At 41.9% G+C, this 21,959-nt stretch overlaps 1 protein-coding gene and 1 long non-coding RNA gene across 6 annotated transcripts in view; one reads left to right on the forward strand and one right to left on the reverse strand.

The window, feature by feature from the left end:
• Nucleotides 1–12,250, reverse strand: part of LOC111248684 (galactosylceramide sulfotransferase-like) — a 42,664-nt gene extending 30,414 nt beyond the window's left edge. For 2 of the 5 annotated variants that reach the window (XM_086986051.1, XM_022801429.2), the window contains exon 1: nucleotides 11,474–11,614. The gene's annotated coding sequence lies outside the window, so the exon portion shown is untranslated. Of the gene's footprint in view, nucleotides 1–3,915; nucleotides 4,060–4,287; nucleotides 4,491–11,473; nucleotides 11,615–12,109 lie in introns of those variants that run through there. The other 3 variants (XM_022801431.2, XM_022801430.2, XM_022801434.2) reach the window with 3 other exon arrangements.
• LOC147756058 (uncharacterized) lies at nucleotides 8,642–21,075 on the forward strand. The gene is made up of 3 exons (XR_015325736.1): nucleotides 8,642–10,294; nucleotides 11,300–15,009; nucleotides 18,269–21,075. It is a non-coding gene; the product is annotated as an uncharacterized LOC147756058 (long non-coding RNA).
• Nucleotides 21,076–21,959: the final 884 nt, after the last annotated feature.

Genomic DNA, 21,959 nt, shown 5'->3' on the forward strand with positions numbered 1-21,959 from the left:
GTGAAACAGTGATTTCCCGTTCCTCTCTGCAAGTCTCGTGGCCATGCAATCAAAGACTACAAAATAGGCAACAGCCGATAACGTTATTCAATAGGCTGCTTGCTTGTCGCCTAACCCCATTACGATTAATTATTTGCGCGTTTTGAATCAGTCCAGAGAATGAAGGGCGCGGTTAAGTCCTGACAAGTTAGAGATGGGGCGCTAATAGCTCTCTGTCTGTCTCTGATCTTTTTTTACCATTCTTCTCGGTACCGCGAGGCGTAGATATGCCTGAGGTAACAGGAAGACTGTCGGTATCATACCCAGTCACGCTAACTAGATCAGCAAATATTCGTTGGTCATGAAGCCTTCCGTCCTGGATTTAACCGAAGCTTGAATTTGATTCACGAAAACACTCGGTTCGTTATTTGTGTCAGGTGTACACATGCGCAGGACAGGTACGTCAGGTACGACATTTATGATCACGATCGCTTAAACGATAATAGGAAACAGTAGATTCTTCTGCTTTGAATAATCTATGTCTGGTAATGGTTCCCTTGAGCTCATTTCGGCATTGCTCATTTATGTGGTTGTGCGCTTTAATGAGGTTTTCGCTCGAATGTATGTTTTTCAATACTGTTGTTATTACTTTAATATCGTCTGGTCTGGTTAATTAGGAATACCATGTAAATATATCCTCAGTGTTTATTCACACAGACGTAAGATTGATTACTGAAAAAACTTAACTAGATGATACATTGATATAACGCTCTGGAAGGTTAAGGTTACGAACAATGTCCTAAGGGAAACCGTGATGAGCCTGAACACATATGAATTATTTTACGTTATGCACTGAAACGGTCATTAGGACCCTAAGAATGTCTGGTAAATAGGCCAATTCGTGTTCTGCTAACGCTTAACGAAAACGTCAACGACTTCATTCAAATACGTTGTTAACTTATTTTCAATATTCGTAGTAATATTAATAATAACAAATATTATTTCACATTGAAAATGTTTACATATATAAACTGGGAAATAGTTTATATACAGGTAGATCGTGCATAATTGAATTTATCAATAGTTTCCACGAAAAACCGTTTTGTATGCATGTCTATATGTTCGTAATTAACGTCACAAACTTTCGGATCCCCATCGGTTTTCTTTTGGAGGTGCTGCCTCTAAAAGGCTGTTTATAGAACTATATAACGATAGTAATAAATGAAAGCACCACCAAATTTGAAGGAAAAAGGGTTAAGGTCAAAGGTACTGGGGAAGCAAACGAACCGCTTGTGCCATTAAGGCGCCAGTTAGAGCTTAACTGCAGCAACTAAGAACGTTTGTCTTATAGCCCGCATTAGCACGGCAGATTGAAACTTGAAGGCACTCGTTAGCTGCTATTAAATAGGGCCTTAAAACACAGGTCGACCCAATCGGCGGACCCAACCTACAAGCTTACTATCAGGAAAATTGACTTTGCTTGACCTGTTACAACTGGTGAAGTTAATAACCTCAAATAATAAGGCACCCGTCAATTTTTAAGATAATTGCTCTAATTAACTCAGCCTATCACAGAATAGCTAACCAGTTAATCAAACCGCAATGGCATAACAGCGAAAATATAACATGTCGGCATATAGACACACGAATGAGGGTCGAGCGTAAAGAGATGTGATTCTACACAGAGTGCGGTCAGTGAAGCCTAAATTCTCCCTTTGCTCCCTTTGAAGGCCTTTGCTCGCAATTAAGCCACGTATTTCCCGCTACTTAGCCTTTATCTTGCCTATACGGACAATAAGTGAATAGGAAATAATCTGAAAATTACACTCCCCAATTACATGTGAGGAAATTTGTGACCTATATTATGCATAGTGATTTTGAGGAGTAATGCTACGAAATGTATGACCTCACTGCCGTCACCCGAGTCGATTGGAACTACTTCTTAAAATTACTGATACTAGTAATATCGTCGCCATATTGATAATTTATCCAGTCGTCATCGACAAATAGCGGGTCGAGCGGCCTGATAATATTACTTCTGATTGCCATCCCAGAATCTGAAACAACTGCGAGACCTAGTGCAGCCGATCGAACTCTCGTCGATGAAACTTCTGGCACAATCAGAGACCAAAATGGTCGTTTGATTTGACAGCACGCGCGTATTCGCACGTTACCGTCTCTATAGTCCACGTATGATTTTGCCTATTCGTGTAAATATTCATGCACGGTATAGTCCATTGTTTTAAATGCGTAGCAATATATTTGTATTGTCGCGGTTAGTTAACGATCTGCCCCGTTTAAGTCTGATCAGTAGTCATCATAAATACGGAATTTTCACTGCAACGATGCAGTGATGATCAATATAATGGCAGATAATGACGTGTGATGTTTATAAGTCTAGACCTCGTTTATGGACTGCAGCTGGAAGCCCAGCTATTTTATTCAACTGACTCGTACCATTTAACAATAACAAAATGTAATCCTTATTTATATTGGCTAGTGCATAGCATCAAGGGTTTGTCGTCGGGAACGTTCGACTGGCTTGCCCCACCAAAGAGTCTCTGTAACTATCTACCACTTAATCTTCTCCCTTCCTCAAATGAAGTAAAAATGATGCTAATTGTTAAAAATGTTTTACGCTGTAAGACTATCAAATGGTTGAAGTTTGAATCCAGCTTGCTGTAAGCTAGGTTCACTGCTTTTGTGCACATATACTGCTAAAAGATCGCTAAAAGATTAGAATTAAAAAAAAATGGTAGTAAAAATATCCTGTCTGATATTGGCCATTGAACAGCACTACGGCTCAATCCATTAAGTAGGTAGCTCGCGAATTTGGCTCTTCTTTACGATTGCAGCAGTAAGTGGTGAGCTGACTATTTTTTTTTGTCTTTTAGAAATAACTTTTTCTGGCCCCGTGGTGGCGTAGTAGTTACTTACGAAAGTAGCGACGTCTGATGATCTATATTTGAAGCCGGGCATAGACTCACTTGGTTTGACTCTGGGAGGGGCTAACTTTCCGAAACAATACTTAAGCGACGTAAAACTCAAAACATTTGCATATGACCATTAACTCAGAGGCAGTTCGGCTCGTAAATGTCTATGGCGAAGCTACAACAGTATACCGTAAGACGTAAGCTGTAAATGCTCTATAACGTAGTTCCAAGATCTAAGGGATCTTGGAAACAGTATCAGGGTTTGCTTCTTTTGATGCCCTCCATATTTGACAAGACAGAATGGGAATAGCCGGGATTTTTTTTCTGAGAAGGCTTGGCGGTGTTCAAGAGATTCATCTTCTTACCGAATATGAAGTACCGAAGGAATAGCTATCTTGTACAGTTCAGTTTAAGATGCTCATTTAAATTTGTTCCGCATAAATAGACTACGACATCTGGCAACGGGTTGACCTAGGGTTGCCTTTGCTCTATGTGGTTAGTACAATGCAAACATGTTTTTTTTTCCAGAAGTTATACTAGATACCAAAACCACGCTCGTATACCAAACACGCTTGTGATTCCGTACGAGGCTCAAACGAAAAAATGTATATTCTATTTGTTAAATATATTTAATTCCCATACTAAAATGACCATCACTGATTTACTGGCCCACATGTATTCACAATATCTCTTCGGTGTATGGCGATTAAAGTTGTGTCATACGCTCGGCTCGTATGGCCTGTTGCCTATTAGGACCGCATACTATTTGTTAGTCACAGTTAGGTACCTTTTTGCATGTGCTGACGCTGTATTATCTCATGGTTGAAATAAACCGTGACATAATACAGCGTCTTTTTTAACAATCGCTTCCGGTCTCCCACTGCGACGAGAGTCCTGGCCACTGTTTGTCATGAGCAATAGCGAATCATATATCCCAACGTTACAATACCCCGTATATTTACCTGATCTTGCATGAAAATATTGTTTGCCTTAGCAGACTGACCTTTTGATAAAGTTGGCTTGGCCGATTCGGACACTTGTTTTATTGAAGACGGCTGTACGGTATAGGAGGCCTTACGGTTGTATGACCCATGTCATTTGTGGAATGTAGCATTCCATATGCTGTCGGTATTCCCGTCCATAAGTTCTGTAGAAACACAAAAAATGCTGTATGTGGGTAGAAGGGCAGGAACTGCCAGCCAGCATATTTCAAACGTGCCTCGTAATGAAAGCAGACAAGTGGATAATAATATTAATAATGCGAAGTACGCAGGCATCGTCCTATTGCCGATTTCTATCGTCTCCTGTTTCTAAATGAGTGCTTTTCGGTGTCGCTTCATATATGTCCAAATATCCCAATCGATCGGATACATACCTATTGATACGCAGCTGCTCTCTTAGGGCCTATCGCAAACAACTCGACGGTTCGCACATCGCTTTCTGGCAGTTGGCTCGGTGAAGTATCAACCACGTGAGGTCTGAACGAAGACACCGGTGGCGACACGGATAACGACAGCTTCCGAAGAGTCGCCAAGCAGCAATAGTAAAGGTTTTGTAGCGGACTCGTTCATTCACCTACTAACGAACCGACCAACAACAAAAGCTTTCCACTAGCACTTTTTTTCTGGCGAGGACGGAAAACTTGGCCACGGCGGTACAATAGCACGGCGGCCCTTGCACCTTTTTTTCGTTGTCGTACCCTCCAGGAGAGTTTTCGAACACCTCCACTCCGATGGGCTCCTGCTCCGGCTGCCATCGCAGGACACTATGGTTATTTGCAGTTTCTGGTTGGCCGAGACACGTGAAAGTCAATTATTGCCCCTAGCGAAGGTCTGACCAAGGACTACACGAGGACGGTTTAAGCGTCCTATAGTCACAGACGCGACCATACTAAAAACACAAATAATGCTAATCGAAAGGAACAAAATTACCAAAATACTAGAGGCTGTAACAGTGGGATAGTTGCAATGCAGATTTTCAGAAGGGCGGAACCACCGAACCGGATTCAACGAAGGTGCGCAAGTGTACAACGAGTACATGGGTGCGCCGGTCCCAATGGGACCAACTCTCGCACATCGGTGCAAAGCCTAAAGCGTAGTTTGAGCCTGCTGTTTCCGCTCTTGTCCTGCTATCCTTTTGGAGCAGGTCAGGGCGATGCAGAACACGCCCCTCCGAATGAGGTTCAAAATTTCGTAGATACGAATGTAGCTAGGCAATAAGCACTAGCAGAGACGGTATTACAAAATACTGTACTTAGGCTCCATGGATCCGGCACCAGTAGAATCCGAATAGCGAGAAGTTAATGGAGATTACATGCATATATATATATATATATATATATATACATACATATATATATATATATATATATATATAGAACCACGGAAAAGCTGAGGCGATAAGGGCAGCACTGTCCAACTGCCTTCTGTCGTGTTTTGTAAAGAAAGGGGCATCACAGTTTCTGGCTATATCGGACACCCATAACATGAAGGTTTTGCAAAGTTCTTTGAACTCACTAAGCCCCTTTAAGTGTGCTTTACTCAAACTGATAGACCTCATGCGCGAATTATTTTTCTTTCGCCTTTTTTCCTACCCGCTCCTTATTTCAGTAATTCTCTAGTTTCGTTTTGACACGCTCTTTTACCTCTGACCACTCCAGCTTTTTACCTTCACTGTCGCCGCAACGAAGACATGCTAAAATGCTGTGCCACCAAAGCGAATCGGCTTCTACGCCCTTCTAAGTTAACCTTGCTACTCTGACTGCCAAATGCCACCGACCACTGCTGGTAACGTCGCCCCCGGCGCCTCCGTCAAAGTGCTGCTTTTTTCACACTATAGCTAAAGGAAACAGCATCTTGTCGCGCGTAGGTGCTCGCTTACTTTCTCTAACTAGAAGACGTCTGTTTTAACTCCACATCAGTGAAAACGGCAGCAGCTGTACCAGCAGTAGCGCATTTACGCTCAGACTAAAGGCTGTCGTCTATCAGGGCATCGCGTTTCCATGGGTCTGCAAGCCCAACACCAGTGCCTGCTACAGTACAGCCTCGCCCGGGGAGAATTTGCTGCCAGCGCATTTGTGTTAAGTTGCCTCCTGACGCACTCGACAATAAAATCGACTTCGTTTCGTTCTTGCGGATACGGCAGGTTGCTCGACTGAAGAAGGACTTGTAAAAGAATCGTGAGCGAGGGTAGGTTAAGAAAATGGGACCTTCAAGGGCGCGCAGCACCCCCGGTAGCGGCGACGGAGCAAGAAGAATCAGACGAAACGCAGTTGCATGGCCCCGAGGTGCACTCCTGTAGTACTGCTAGATAAAGAAAGAGCTTGGCTCAGATAGCAGTCTATAGACAAGTTTGGCTCTGGTGTGGGGAAATAGCTTGGACCAAGAGCAGCGATAGTAGTGGAGGTGTAGGCTACCGAACAATTCGGTTTAAACTCAGGAGAACTCGTCGGAGAATTCGCCTTGTCGCATTTAAGATGTAGAGGTTCGCGTCGACGCTAAGCAGGTGCTACTAGTGCAAGTAGTGTATAGTTGTATTTAGAGTAGTAATGGCAGTTGTAGATGCAGAGGTGAGGCTCCGCTGCTAGTTGATCGCTGCGCGGATTAAGGCTTACGAAAAATGGGACCGCAGAATGGAGCGGTGCGAAAACTGGGAAAAACGACTGGCAAACCACGTCTGGGTTGCCTTTGTGCGCTATTACAAGAGAAGAACCGAATCGCCAGATACCTAAGCCAGGCCTCTATCGGACCGCCTCTGACCGGCGAGTTGTTCAGGGAGCGGCGGATTACGCGTTGCTTGCCGCTGGATGTCGTTTCGAGTAATGAGTTCGCACACGTGATTAAAAAGAACAGGATTAGTAAAGGGAGGCGATATAGGTATAGGCGAGAATGGAGTGCAGCGAATAAAACAGTTATGTTCTATTTAATCCAAACAGAATACACTAAAGCTAATCAGGACTAGGAGAACGCTAAAACACTTTAAGTAGTGAGAAGTTTTTCGTCTGCAAAGGTGTCAAAACAAGGACAGCAGGGAAGATTATCTGCTGCTGTCGCTACTGCCGCATAAAATATTTGAGCCAATGTGCATTGGTAGATCTATTTACCTTTTTCCTGTATTGGTAAGTTTAATTACGACAAGGCGAGATGACGTTAACGACGACAACGAATTAGGCCAGTCGACTTGGTTGGTTACCCAGGACTGCCTCGTATTCCGTATCCTTGAAGGACTTACGGAAATTAGAAGCAGATAAGTCCGGCCGACAACGTAAGCTCAAGAAGTATAATGCGGTAGCGAGGAACCAAATAAGCGCAGGCAACCAAATCAAACGGAGACCTGCGAGGACACGGAATAGAAGTTGGAGATGGACAGCAACTTTTGTCAGGTCGGTCAAGAAACAGAAAAGCTCTATAGAAAGTCTTACGTAAATCCTAGTGCTAGCAATGTCTAAGTATTAGAAATGGGAAAGTGAGCTAAACGTCAGGAAAAGACAGACAGAGCGAACACCGCAAGATGGCGTAACCCCAGAAACCTCTTTGCCATCTCTTTTGTTTGGTCTAATAACGAGGAGGTTTCCTTAACGAAATGAGCAAGCAAAAATAGCAAATAGTTACGTAGTTCACTTGCTTAATTCGAGATACATCTATTCTGTGATAACAAAAGACATGATGGAAGCACCAGCAGCTCTTACTCTGGAACTCTGATCTATCTTTAATCCATGATTTTATTGAGGTTAGATCGTTCAAATGATTTCGTCTTTTCCTTTCCCAAATAAAGCAATTGATAAAAAAACGTTTGCCCCATAAAAGTGCTCCTTCATAATTATGCTTCCATTATGTGCAAGTCAAGCTCGGAGAATTGTGTAACATAAAAAATTACTGAACAAAAGTGCAAAATGATATGCTCTTGTTTCGAAACAGATATCGCTTATACAGACGAAACGAACAGTAAAAAACCTTTCCGTTGACATAATGCCTATGCGAAATCATATTGTTCCTCGAAAATGCATTGTTTACTACTGTTTTTCGTTATTAATTATAATATTAATTGTTTGTTAACTGTGTGAAAAAAAAATGGCTCAATTATTTTTTTTTTTTTATGGCGTTTATAATTAGAATTGTAGTCATAGCCTGATGATCGCCATTAGATAGATCGTAACAATATGAAAAGGTTTTGTTAGCGTACATAGTGGGTATATTCAAGAGTCAGCAATATTTAGAATTGGAAATTTTCACATTATGAATAGTTGAGTAAAGCAAAAAAAAAAAAAAAAAAAGTAATGTCAGCTACCCGCTATTGACAGCTCTCTATTTCTGTGGCCGACCCAGTTGCTTTCAATAGCATTACTACGTATTTGATCCTTCCTAGAAATTAGTCACATTGTTTTTTTGCTATCGTGGTTGAATAATAAGTATGAACACGTACGCCAGACGCCGATCGAAATTCTGGCGAAAACAGGTCGAGGGACAGCGGTCTCAAACGTAAAAATCAAAACAAGAGTACTCTATTATGATTATGTGACAACATAAGTTATATTAGCTCGGAGTCGTTAAGGGGGCAAGATAAATTGCTCAATTTACAAAACTCGAGTAGTAAGAAATCGAGTAACTTTCACTATTGTGCTTATTGAAATAACATGTTTACGGTAAACCTAAAACGAAACGAACTACAATCAATGTTCAGTTACTGTAAATGAAAGATGTTTTTTTTTTTTTTTTTTTGATTAAAAAACAAGAGTGTCTCTTAGCTCGGTCTCATTGCACTCGCCAGTCGCGCGTCCTTTATTCAAGCTCATGTTAAACGTATACACGTCCAGACATCCGTTGTTGTCCGAAACAGCCCTAGTCGCGTCTACGTTAACGCTCGCCACGATCCAAACATACGTAAAGGTAACGATCACATGGGGAATGTCGCTGCTGTACCGTCATTAACAATGGCGCTCGTAGCGCTTTACGGACGAACTCTGCGCGCGGCAAAATACGACTGTATTATGATTGGAATAGCAACAGCAAGTCATTAAGCAAACGTTACCCTTCTGCGGAACCGGCAGTATCTCTCACGTGGACGTGTCGCTCAACACGATGCCAGTCTAGGCGGCGGTACACCTCTAAAAGTCGCCAATTTTCTGGAAGGGAGTAATAACAGATCTACCGCTCCAAATTTTGACTCGTCGCCGTACTTTTTTATCATGATTTTCATCAAGGTCTACTGTGTGCGCACGTTTCGTCCTACCTGATCTTTCCCTATTCTTTTGCTATTTTTGACGCCATAGTTAGCTTCATTAATATGATATTGTTCAATCGTACTGTTGCATTATGACTTCAGCTTTGTTATGGGACAAAAGTAATCGTCGGTGTGGCCTTCGCACAGGCTCGTTCCAGCATTAAAACGGTCAATAAATATATCTGTTCGGTTTGACTGCGGCTGCATTTTTCGTATCATCGATAACGTGTGCTTTTATTAATCTACGATCATATGATTTGAGTGGTGATACGAATAGTTGCGCTAAATCGACGTTAGCTTTGAGCTGTCACAGGTAAAATGACATCGAAAAGAAATTAACAGGGCTACTGTACGAAGACGAAACTACCGTCCGGTAACAACGCGAGACACCCCTTTTCGCCCCCCCTTAGCAGGTGACCGGTCAGGCAGAGACAACTGTGGCAACAAGCAACAGAAAAAGACTGAACAAGTGCCAACGCGACCGCTGGCAAACAAATGCCGCCAAGAAACACCACCCGTGGGTGATTTTAGTCGGTATATGGACGGACCTAGCTGGTGGAGCTGATGTCACAGGCTCTACGCACGTCAGTCTTGAAAATGGTCAGGCCAATGCGGAGTGGAAGCGTCGGACAGTGAAAGCGATGGTGTTTTTTCACGAAGAGTTTTGCATATCGCTAATGTTAGTTGGCACCTGAACGCTTGCGATATAGCCATCGAGTGAAGAGTCACATGAGAGGATCTACAAGGAAGACCTCGTTACGAACGAAGATCGCATCAATTTGATAAAAGCTTCGAAAACTGCCAGTCGATTATCTGATCATAAAATGGTGACGATGTTTGTATGTATCAAGCTCTTTTACATTGTGCATGGAAGGAACGGTAGTAGACTTAAATAGATATGTACAATGAGCCGATGGGCGGGTCTGTCGATCGTATTGTGGGCGCGTATCTCTGACACCTTTACTCCTTTACTTGAATTGCACTAGATAGCAACTGAAGGCTACAACAAGCGGCAGACAGAAAACTGGTAAAAACCGCCCACTGTCGATTTGTGCTTTTTGTGGTTATACTATGGTCCCCGTCGACTATCGGTTCGTCAAGACATATAAAACCTATAGTGCCTGGGTTTCTTCCCTCAAGAGACGTCCACAAATCGTATGCAGGTATGCTTATCATGCGGCCTTCACAATCAGTGGTCTGACTAACGATATTGTTCATTCAAATTTTACTGCATATACACAAATCAAAGGAATGCATGCATAGCTTAGAAACTATAAAAGGGCTGAAGTACCAAAATAAAAAACATGTATATATCTGTACCATATTGCCCTCCCACACCAAGCAGTGGGTTCCAGTAATATTAATCGCGTCACTACAGTGCCGCTGCTATCAGCATATCACCATCGTATATCTGTGCAGTGTAGTACAGCGTTTATACCTAACGTTTTTCATGCATAAACGACAAGGGGCAAATGTTGAAGAGAACGTTTTCCGCTTTGGGAACACATCTAGATGGTAGACCAGACATCCTCCTACTTAGTTAGATCGTTAGAGCAGATTTTGCACGGTGATAGCTGTTGGCCTTCAGTTAAGATTAACGGTGAATCTACTGCAATACGAGTTATCTATCTATTATCAATCATTATGTGCTGTTTTCTCTAACGCATATCGAGATATATTCGTTCTGTGGCCCTAATGGCACGCCTGATTTCTATGTGGATGTAAAAAAGATCTAAACATTTTTAACTGTATCTAATAATTGTACGGATCTTATAGTAATACAGGATATGGAAATGTTTTGTACAATGTGACACGTAAGTTTTTTTTTTTTTATAAAAACTTAAGCAACACAGCAGCTTCATGGATAAACCAAAATTTTGCATTGGATTACGTATCGTATCCGACTGACTGTTGTTTGGTGCCATAAGCGACTGTGATCGACCTCTATCGATGTCTAGATTGCCTTAGATTTAATGACTGTGATAACACAGCATTTTTTAGAGACAAACCTAAGTGCTGCTAAGCAACACTCTCAGTACGCTGGGGGGGCTGCCGCAAAAGGTAGAAATAGAACGTTTTGCCATACTGGGCCATACATCAGTACCTACCTAGTGAAGCCGTGATTTCTAATTGCTATCTCTAGTAATCTTCTTATGTTCGTCTTGCAGTTAATGATTGAGCCGCGGATCATGCCTCGGCTTGCCAGTGCAGCTAGTATCAGCCGAAAGAACAACAGTGAAATGCAACTGAAAATATTTCAAGTCCGGTATTCAAGCTGTTGGAGATTACTCTAGAAAAAGAAAACATTGGAAGTAGAGACAGCTTTTCTGAGCAAGACTCACACGTGGGGATGACGTAATCGCGAAAACGTCGATGTGCGTGATGGTAATGTAGATTTTTTTCTAGGTTCCTTCGCAGAGCCGAATGGACTCTTCTTTTCTATTTAACTCGAAGATCGCTGTCACGTTGCCGCGTGATTTGGCGCGGTGGTCCCGTTCCCTTTTCCGATGCCGACCCACCTTTTCGAAACATTTCAGAACGTCGCTCACATGGCGCAATCAGCTACTTCTTCTGATTTCGTTCTGTTGCTAGTTTGAATGCGGTTATCCTTTTCGCCGTTAGGTCATCACAGAGATCGAGTTAAGGTAGATAAAGGAAAATATATTGAAATTAGCATGCACAACGTCGATATCATCACACTGCACACTCTGCATTATCATAGATTGAGAGAATGGTCATAGATTTCTAGGGCCACCAATTTAATAACATGACGCTCTAAACTACTCTTCACGTTTCCTTTCAAACGGCTCCCAGCAGATCCTGCATGTATAAGCATTCTCACTAGAGACACAAAATGAAAAGAATGAAGAATCTCGCTTATCTTCGGATTTCGTTAGATATACGTGGTTTCCAAGTAACGCTAGATCAGTTAAGAAATGAGCGGTTCACACAGAACCTCCTGTTCCTATTTTACAAACCTTCAGGTAGGAATGACGGCACACGGTATGACGACGAAGAATCAGCTGACCGTTCGCACAAGACTACGCTCATTCAAAGGCCGCGCGGTTTCTTCGTAAGAAAAACTCGATATTGTATAGACGTGCTTGAATGCGATATTTCTACAAATTTTAATTTGTTTTATGTGTATTGCTCCTATCAGCTGAGAGCGCATCGTTGATCGAACACTGCTGTTCAAAGCAGTACATCATAATTATCTGAGTGGTCGATTTGTCATTTCTAGTAACTTTTACTTCTTTGATTTCTCGATATTTTCTTCAGCCTACATAAGTAAGCGTTTACGATTCGTCCGTGAACACTAATGATTCAAAAAGGACTTCTTGTAAGAGGCCAATCAACATCACTATCTCCCGTTCGACGCTGTTTCGTCTCCAAGTCACTAGATGAAAACAGGCTCCGCATGGTCTATGACATTAGTGAAAATCAATACCTTAGCAATACCATGTAATCATTGGTTCCCCTGTAACGACTGCTATTGCTGACGATCTTCTTTCCACGGCATTCGATTCATTCGTCTTTTAAGGTTCAAGTTTATTCTCCTTCTTTTCTATTGATGCAACATCAGACAACGCAAACTTCAAACGGGATAGTAAGTTCCACTATTGTCCCAGGAATAATAACACGGTACCGTAGCCTTGCTTCACACTATCTGTTTGCTTGATCTCGAATTAACCGCGGGCGCCTCCAGCGTTCATATTTTGACCTTTCCTTTACATACACACAAACGCACACTCGTTCGGTAGGAAAACACTTTCAGTGGGTCAATCTGATCGTGACCTGTGCGTGGGACGTTGTCAATGTTCGATCTCTCGCGCCGGTTTCGGGCGCCAGCCTGGACAAGACGGATGGATAGTAATCAGCCAATTGCTGGTTGTTTCATACACGATATCTTCGCTATATTGCGCGTGCCTTGGGCAGTTGGTCGATAACGTGCCGGTGCCAGATTAATAGCGTGGCCACGCCAACAAAGCCCTCAGTTCACATCACACTCGTATCTCAACTTGACGCTCACTTTTTACCGTGTCCGTTTCTCGGCCACAGCAATATTCACAAATGGTAATCGTCGATATTGCCGTGTGTTCCGTTCGCGCAAATCCGCTGCTTGCCAATGCTCCCTTTCACTACAAGTCAGAGCCTGTGCTCGCGGAACGCTCTAGGGGAAAGGGTCGTTTAGGGTCGGGAGAGGGAAAAAGCGCTGGTCATCAGCAAAAAGGAAGGGAAGCAGACAGGCACGCACCCGGCGGCTTTACAGGCGCATCGAGCTAGCAAATCAGCGAACAAAAAAGGAAACGTAACATAGGATTTCATGAAGAGATCGATGTACGAGAAGGAGGCCAGTTATTGGCGTTGTTCGTAGTGCTACCGGCATGGCTGCCGTAGCTGACCCCGCTGCAGTCTGCCTTCCGGCACTCAACTCCTCGCCGCGTCGAACAGACACGCACTGATGCGGGCGTTGAATAGTAATGCTACGAAGAGTGCTTACGCCACAAAGAAGGAAAAGAAACTTTGATGCCGAAAATAAATTGCGAATCATTGATTCAACCAATCGCGCGGCAACGACAGGAGAGACCGAAAAACGGGCGTCAGCTGAATGCTGTTGTACGGTACAGATGTAGCGATGAATGGCTGTATAAAGGGGGGAAGGGGACGGACGACATTTCAATAGTATGCCGTACAAAGATTGAGTATCGGAGGTTCAGGAGGACGTTGGAGGAGTCGCTTCCGGAGTGATACGGTGAAAGCCAGGGTATCGTTGGTAATAGAAGAAGACATTGAAAAACAATTAATTGTGGGTGAAATATATGAAAAGATTTTTTAGGAAGCTTGGCGAAGATGAAAGAATTTCAAGTTCACAACTGTATTGTAAAACATTGCTGCAGACTGCTATTTCGGTCAAGCACATTTGACTACCATGCCATCTTTTTATTTAGGGACAAAGCAATCGATTCATAAACGCTTGCCGTTCAAACTTGCTCAGCAGGAGCGCTAGGCACTTACTTCAATTTTCCGCCATTTTTTATTTGTATCCGTTAATTAATGACATATATATTCGCAAAAAATTGCGTGAGATTGGAAAAAGTGACACTTCGGTCTTTTTCTGCTACTTGAATGCCGTCTGAGAAGCTGCTTTGCAAGCTTCTTAGTTGGTATTTTATCTCCTGAAAAGTTGGTACAAGCTAGTCTGTATCTTAAACTAGCACCGCGCTCTGTTCGTTATTGCAACTTCGTTACCTAGCAATTAGTTCAAACTCTTAAGAATGAATCGCTCTCACATAAGACGAGGTATCTGTTTTTATCGTCTATAAGACGATATCAATTTTTGTATAATAAAACTCTACCTGGGCGTATATGTACACTTCGAGTGAATTCAAGTTACATTTCTTAATTCATCCGTATAGTTTTCAATGACGATCAATGTGACGATCTTTCTCAAACCGTTTCCTTGGCGCTTAAAGGCACCGGCCCAACGTAAATTCAGCTGTAGATCTCTCTACTGCACACTGCCCTAAGCAGCAGCGACGGCGGCACTTAGGCAGTACCAATTCAATTCAGTTGAGTTGCTTACTCTGGGTGGGTTTACCAATTAATCCTAACACGCATAGCACTTGTTAGCTCCGTACTTTCATTTATAATCGTTTTTTGTAATTTTTTTAAAACGCCGAACGCTGGATTAATTCTCTAGTAATAACGTATTAATTCAGAATTTACCACGACCATTGTTGTTATTTGCTGCCATTCTCCACAGAAAAGCAGTGCCAGCCCCATTGATATACGCGCCTAGAGAAGAACAGAGGAGCAGTCAGTAACTAGACAAGTATGTTCCTGAGTGGAGCTGATTTGTCGAGTTACCAACGTAATGGTAGGTAATGTGGACACCTGAATCACCCTATACTCTTCAACTTTAGTAGGTCATAAGCGGCTTTATCGTTAGCTCATAGCGAAATGCTGATGAAGACGCAATCTTTGAAGAACGTGACTAGTAGTAGAAATCCCTCTGGCGGCACAAGAAGGCAGATATATGTCATGGGGCCTTATGATTAGTCCTATGGGGAGCTATTCCAGCGAAGGCGACAAGACGAGAAAGGCCAAGAGTCTGTGCAAATATAAATGGGAGCGAAGGGCATGCTAAGGCTTCAGTGGTGAGGTACCCCGGGGGGCGCGGAGGAAAGTGACCGGAGGAGAGAGCCTAACGAGAAATACGTCGAACCGCCCTTCCGCTATCAGCCCCACAGGTTCGGCGGGCCCTACCGCCTGATTTACTCTGTAGCTTGCGTACAGCTGGATCCCTATATGGGCCGACATGCCGGGATTGCCGTAAACACAGCGACCCGTACCGACTGCCTGGTGGCAACCGACATAAATGGAACTGTTTTCTCCGAAATCGTCCGTAAAGTGAACATACATAGATCGATAGCCTTTGTCGACGATAAACGTCACTCGTATATTTCCTAGAACTATTTATCCGCGACCATTCAGACGCCGATATGGCCACGTTCGGCAAACAGTGAAAATTTTCCTAGGGTGGAGTTTACTTATTTCAGATAGAGTCGATTGCGAAAGGTTTGATTAATACACCTGCAGTTTCCAAAGACGGCTGTGCTAGAGTTTCATTTTGTGATTAGCTGTGAGTATTAGAAGAAGCCAGTTCTTTGGCTGTCCTTTGGTCAGGCCTTTGTAAGACATATTTGATTCCATGTAAAGTTAGCTACGTGCATTTTATGGCGCCTTTGATTTCGAGTGTGGCGCATTCAAGCAGTGTTTATCTTATTGGAATTTTAATAATTTTTTAATTTGAGAACTTTATTTACAGTCTAACGCACGTTGCATTCCTCCGACGACTGAGTTTCCTAAAAACATTGGCAACAAAAATTACGTTGTCTTAGATTGGAAGTGTTCATTTCAGACAGGCCTTACGACAATGGTTTCGTACGTTTTACCATTAGCTAGGACGGATAAACAAGCAAGACCAATAGAATGTTGTATGCTTGCATTTTTATCCACTTGTCCTTGTCCGTTATGTTCTTAATCCTCCGTAAAGGTCTACTAAGTGAGAAATCATAGCACAAGAAAGTTAGTATTAGAAATCAAGTTTGAAGTTCAGGCGCACTTCAATAGACTGTTCATGGAACCCTTTTCCAGAAAAAAATGAACAGCTCTCTCAAAACTAAAAAATAAAACTAGTTGCATCGCCGCTTTTTGCAGACACATTCTCTTACTGGCAGCAACAGCCAAAATTGTTCATTCAATAAAACAAACCGCGAATAACGATGTTTTTTTGAAATCTGCCCTAGGGGCGAAGGTTGATTTGTTCGAGGAAGCCTCCTTTCTTGTGCAGAACTTCTGTTATTCCTTTCTTCTGTTATTTCAGTTTACTTTTTCTTTCCTCTAAGCCAGCGTTCGTTTCAACGGAAGCACGCTGAAGACGCTCGTTCGAAAGACAAAAACATATTAATTCCCGTGTTCTTATTCAACGGCGGCACATGAAGAAGTAAAATCATCCTAGCTCGATCTGTTAAACAAGTGTAGAATGCGTCCTCAGACGACCTGCGTCAGAACTTTATAATCCACGCGAGAAAAGGTCTCGAAAGCTTTCAAGCACTGAACGTACATGTATTATCTTTTGAACGTTATGGACTTCATAGTCTAGCTGTATAAATCCAGCGGAAGTTGTATCTAGCGGCATAGCAGCGATCCGACACAAGTTCATGATATATATATATATATATATATATATATGAAAACTATCTTATTAGTTATATGTGATCCCTAATTTTTAACAATTAGACGGCGAAATAGAGCCGAGTAATTTTAAGCGGATAACAACGGAAGAGCTACCATGATCAAGCACAATGGTAAGTTGTGCATTTGCACTAAGTTTTGTTTGTCATAGATGAGGATAATAACTTTGCCATGCAAAATTCGCATTGTAAATAACTATAAGCGGTCCTATGACGCCATAAGTAGCTGAAGCTTTTTCAAGGGTGTCATTGGTCCGTATGGTTGAGATGAACTCCGAAATTGTTAATGTCGGTAGAGTTAATAGTGGAGGCTAGTTACTAGCTGAATATTAAAAATAAGCTTGTTAGCGATAGTCAAAGCATCTATCCGACTAAGATATATTGCTATCCTCTTATACATTTTGAAAATTTGCTGATTTAATATTGAAGTGTGGTAGTGAATGCTGTTGGCTCATTTGTCATGAGCCTAACAATGAGGTAACTTCAATTTACCTGACGAATCACTGGTGCGTAAGTTCGTTTTCAAGTCAGTTTTACCGTGGCTAGATTTTTGGTTAACAATATACACAACGGCATTGACAAGGTTACAGTATATTCTTCATAAACGTATTTATAAAATATATATGTTTCAAGTAATTTCGTCTAGAGTTGTTTCTATTTAGGGAGCACATAAACGACACAATAATGATTTGATATATATATATACATATATATATATATATATATATATATATATATATAGAGGTTTTCGGTAACTTGGTCGCCTAGGACGCCACTTTCGAGGAATCACATTTATTAACATGATTTCATGGACTGTAATACGTTTCTTGGAAACGCCCGCTTTGATTTAGTAGAGCACCTAAGGATTCTTATGTATGTAATTTAGCATACATAGCCTTTATCTTCAAATCTTCAAACCGACATGACTATGGACGTGTATATTTAAATTAAGTTTATTTTATTTTTAAGTTTAGTTAGTACCATCATTTACAATAGCCACGTATGCAAATGTACAATTATATAGTCTGAGTGTTTTAATTGTTTCAAAAATCAATAAAAACTTAGCTTTCATCGCATAATGCGATGTTATAGCTGAACTATAACAGCTACTGAGTTCAAAGAAGATTTGTTAGCTTCTACTGACGAATTCTCTAAGATTCTGTAGTTTTTTAACCAGGACTTTAGTAAGAAATACTGCTTTAGTCTTAGGAGCATTTTACCCGAGTAAAATATCTTTTTGAGGACTACTTTAGTTTTTTCTTCTAAAAGGTTTTTTTCTTTCACGTTTATACGCCGTTTAAAAACAACTAGACAGAGATACAGAAAGGGTAAAGTCAATATAGAAATATCCACCTAAACCGCCGCCGTTTTTCCTGTAAGGCTCCATTTCAGAGTTTTGGGCTTGTGCTGAACTGGACAGAGTTTGCCGGGCTAACATGACGATAGCAGATTCACTGCATTTGAATGGCCTTATAGACTGTGGCATGCGGCCTAAGGCTTGAGAACTCAAGGATTCTGCGCAGGACCTCTACCCGCTGCGGTAGGGCAGCACCATCGAGATTTTCTCCGTATCGGATTCCGCCGGTTTTCTCGTGTTGGGGGCAGCTGAAGCAGCAATAAGGGCGACTGCAATCACAAAATCTGTGGGGCTCCGGCTCTTGAAAACAGGCTTACCACGAAATCAGATCTAAAAAGACAGGAAGGCGAGGGCTTTCTCAGGCATTATCCTACTTCGAAGGCTTGCTTGAGCCGTCATCGGACAGTAAAATCCCCGGTAACTCCCGAGCGACTGAACGCGATAATTCCGAGTCGCCTCTTCCGTTTGGCTGCTGAAGGCAGACACAAACATAACTGTTAGTGAAATCAGGAACCACTACGGATTTAGTTCAACCCAGAACTTTTACCGTATATGACATAGTGTGCATTTGTCTTTTATCTCATTGTTATCTAACGAGCTAATCGCTATAAGCTGATCAATGCTGTGTCTTTGCGACTGACAATGGGCATAACGCGGCTACTTAGAGTTGGTCAGTACCTTGAATAAATGCCCCTCGTGTAACTTGGTCAGTGATCATTATAATAGCTTTAAAAAAAAATAGTAAAAAGAAACGCTGCTTAGTTTATTGAAAAATTTGCGCAAGTTAATAAACAAAAAAATATATTATATTAAAATGTTCAAAGGACTTGCCCATGAGTTCGAATTGGTATCGAAGTGCTAGGCGGTAGCCACTCGATCTTGATTATTACCATTACTAATATATCAGGCCCATTTATTTAAGTACCTTGTCATTTCGACTTTAAAAAAATTCACTCATCAAACATACACTCTATGGCTTACGTTCATTTGCTATATCACCTCTTCACGACAACCGGTTGAAGACCCTCTACCGAATTTTCCACGGAAAATATTACACCAGTACCATAATGTTTACACAATGCTCACATACATTTTCATAAACTTTTAGTATTGGTCTCTCTCTCTGGAATCGAATGCTCTAGTGACATAGAACGTTGTTACATCCGTAGTCATGCTTGATGTGCCGAGGATCCTATTCATCCACCGAAACGTCATAATTGTATACGCCGGCACACTATACAAGGGCACCAATAGTTACGATTCCATTATATAGAGGCGTCCAACCACACCAGATTTCATTTAGTAGCTATATTTATTTATGTTTCATTCATCAATATACAATGTGTTCTCGACGTTTATGAAGACCATTACCTTTATTCCAGCTGCGTTAAATTGTGTTTCTCAGTAGAAATTGTCAAAAAATCATTCGTTCTAAAGCCTTGTTCAAGTCATCGGTGCCTGCTGCTGCTGCTGCATTCTCTCATTTGATTTCGTGTAGAAATTGCTAATACGGTGCATGTGGTAATAATAATAGAGGGTTTGCCATAGAGTCATTGTGGAATAGACGGGGCGAAAAAGAAAAGCATAAAAAGCCAGTAACTCTACTGAAGAGGAAACAAAGACCAATCTATTTCTCCCCACATAAGCATAAAAGTCTACCGCTTGTCGATGAACTATAACAGCTAACATGAACGCGTCAGCAAACACATATGAATACATAGGCTGCCATAGATGGCACATTCTTTGCTACTTGTTAGCTTACGCTCTACTGCTTTTTAGATCGCCTGTTCCACGCCTCTTTTGGCCTCACGCATTCGCTCTCTTTTTTTCGTTTGTTCGCTCCACTCCCATCCGAACAACCACTGGCGACCATTGACGTGGGTCAGGTCGAATGGCCAGATGCCTGACTACCCCACCGTTCAAACCATAATAGCTGTCCCCCCATATCTCATGTATACACATAAGGCTAGCGAAGCCATAGAGTTCTAGCGCCATGTCAGCTGAACATCCCTTCAATGACCAGCATGCACTCGTGTGCCTTTCAGCGCTTGACGCCATTAGATTTTTCTTTGCCGCCATTTTCACAGAAGCACACGTCTCACTGCGGCATAGGCAAGATGACTGGGAAAATAACAAATAGTGCCAAATGTTGGCTATATTGTTGGTGGTTGACCCAACCGTCACTGTGGTCGTCATCGTAGTAATCCCAGTAAAGTAAAACTGATATTTAGAGACCAGAATAAGGTAAAGCAGAGAGCAAACACCGTTAATGAGATGCGAGTGGCTCTGAGGATGGATAAGGTTTAGTGACGGGGTAGGGTTCGGATCTGCTGATGCGTCAGATGGCAGAGGTCACTCCGACGTTACCAAGTTTTGCCAAGGTTTCCGCGGTTCCTACCAGCATATTCGTGTGGAACCACTGCGAAGGACCGCTACGATACGAGTACCAGTCGAAGCAAGGTGAAACATAGGAGTCGTCCGATCTCGTGGTTGTTTAGAGATAAAACGGTAGGCCTACAGCCACCCAAAGATAAAGATCGTGGAGTCCATGAAGAATATGAGACCAATGCAAAGTATAACGAGATGCATTAGTCTCGATAAAAGTAAACTAGAGATAGTGTTCAAGTAGGAATTGGCACTTGTAAGAAAAAAAATGCTTTTATCCCAGAGACGTTGACAAGTTACGGATCTATAAGTACCGTTCTTAATGTTACTATATGATAGAGACTGGCTGATATAGTCCGCGCAAAATTTGCTAAATTTTGTGTTAGTTAAAAAAAAATAAAGGGGAATGTGCAGTAAAAGTCAATCAAGTGGTGTATTAGCAGGAAGAGGTTTTGTAGCGGATAGGATTTATCTGAAGGGAGATCGGGGTACATTTAAGCGAAACATGGTATAGCTATGTGGTGTAGATCTGAATGGAGATATATACTTTACATGCGGTTTTATATTGTCCCTTTGTATGCAGTATACTACGAATATAAGGGGATTATAAAGAAATCATTATTTTACCATGCTAGTTGTAAATGTAAAAAAAACACTAGATCATTTGTTACCTTTAATAGTCGGAGAACTTCTGCAATCACAGTCAGGAAACAGGTACAGTGACTAGCTAAAACGAATCCGACTGGCTCATGGCTGCTTATCTTGTTGACATACGATAAATACAGATGAATCCGGCACCGTCTAACACTCATTCATGTAGTTGCGCGAGCTCTGCATATTGGATAATCACAAAACTCGCCATCGGAACCTTAATCACCCTTATATTAGTAAAGCCCTGTTCTCATAAAGCAGCTTATAAATGTAAGCAGAATGTACAAACAAACTCATGAACGGCCATGAGTTCACGCGGTTTTCAAAGCTATTACCGTTTTATAGTCGTCAGAAAATTTGAACTCCGCGACGCGTCCGTGCTCAAATTTATGAAAACAATCGAACACCTGTTTGATTTCTCTGATTCAAAGTAGCTGGTTGCTATGGCAAAACATATCTTAAAAACAGAACATGGTGAAAATTCGTTATATCGCTTTGTTTACATAAAAATGGCTAAAAGTTGACCAGCGTTATCTGAATGTCAGACCCAATCTATTACTAGTTCCAAACCGTCGCAAGTGAATTAGCTAGTTAATGGGGAAGAGGACGAAATACTTACGTTTGACAATCGACCACACGTTTCACCTTCGGCTGCGTTGCTTTGGAACACCTGCGTTT

The sequence above is a fragment of the Varroa destructor genome, unplaced genomic scaffold (genome assembly GCF_002443255.2).
Source record: "Varroa destructor unplaced genomic scaffold, Vdes_3.0 BEIS01000004.1, whole genome shotgun sequence".
NCBI lineage: Eukaryota > Metazoa > Arthropoda > Arachnida > Mesostigmata > Varroidae > Varroa > Varroa destructor.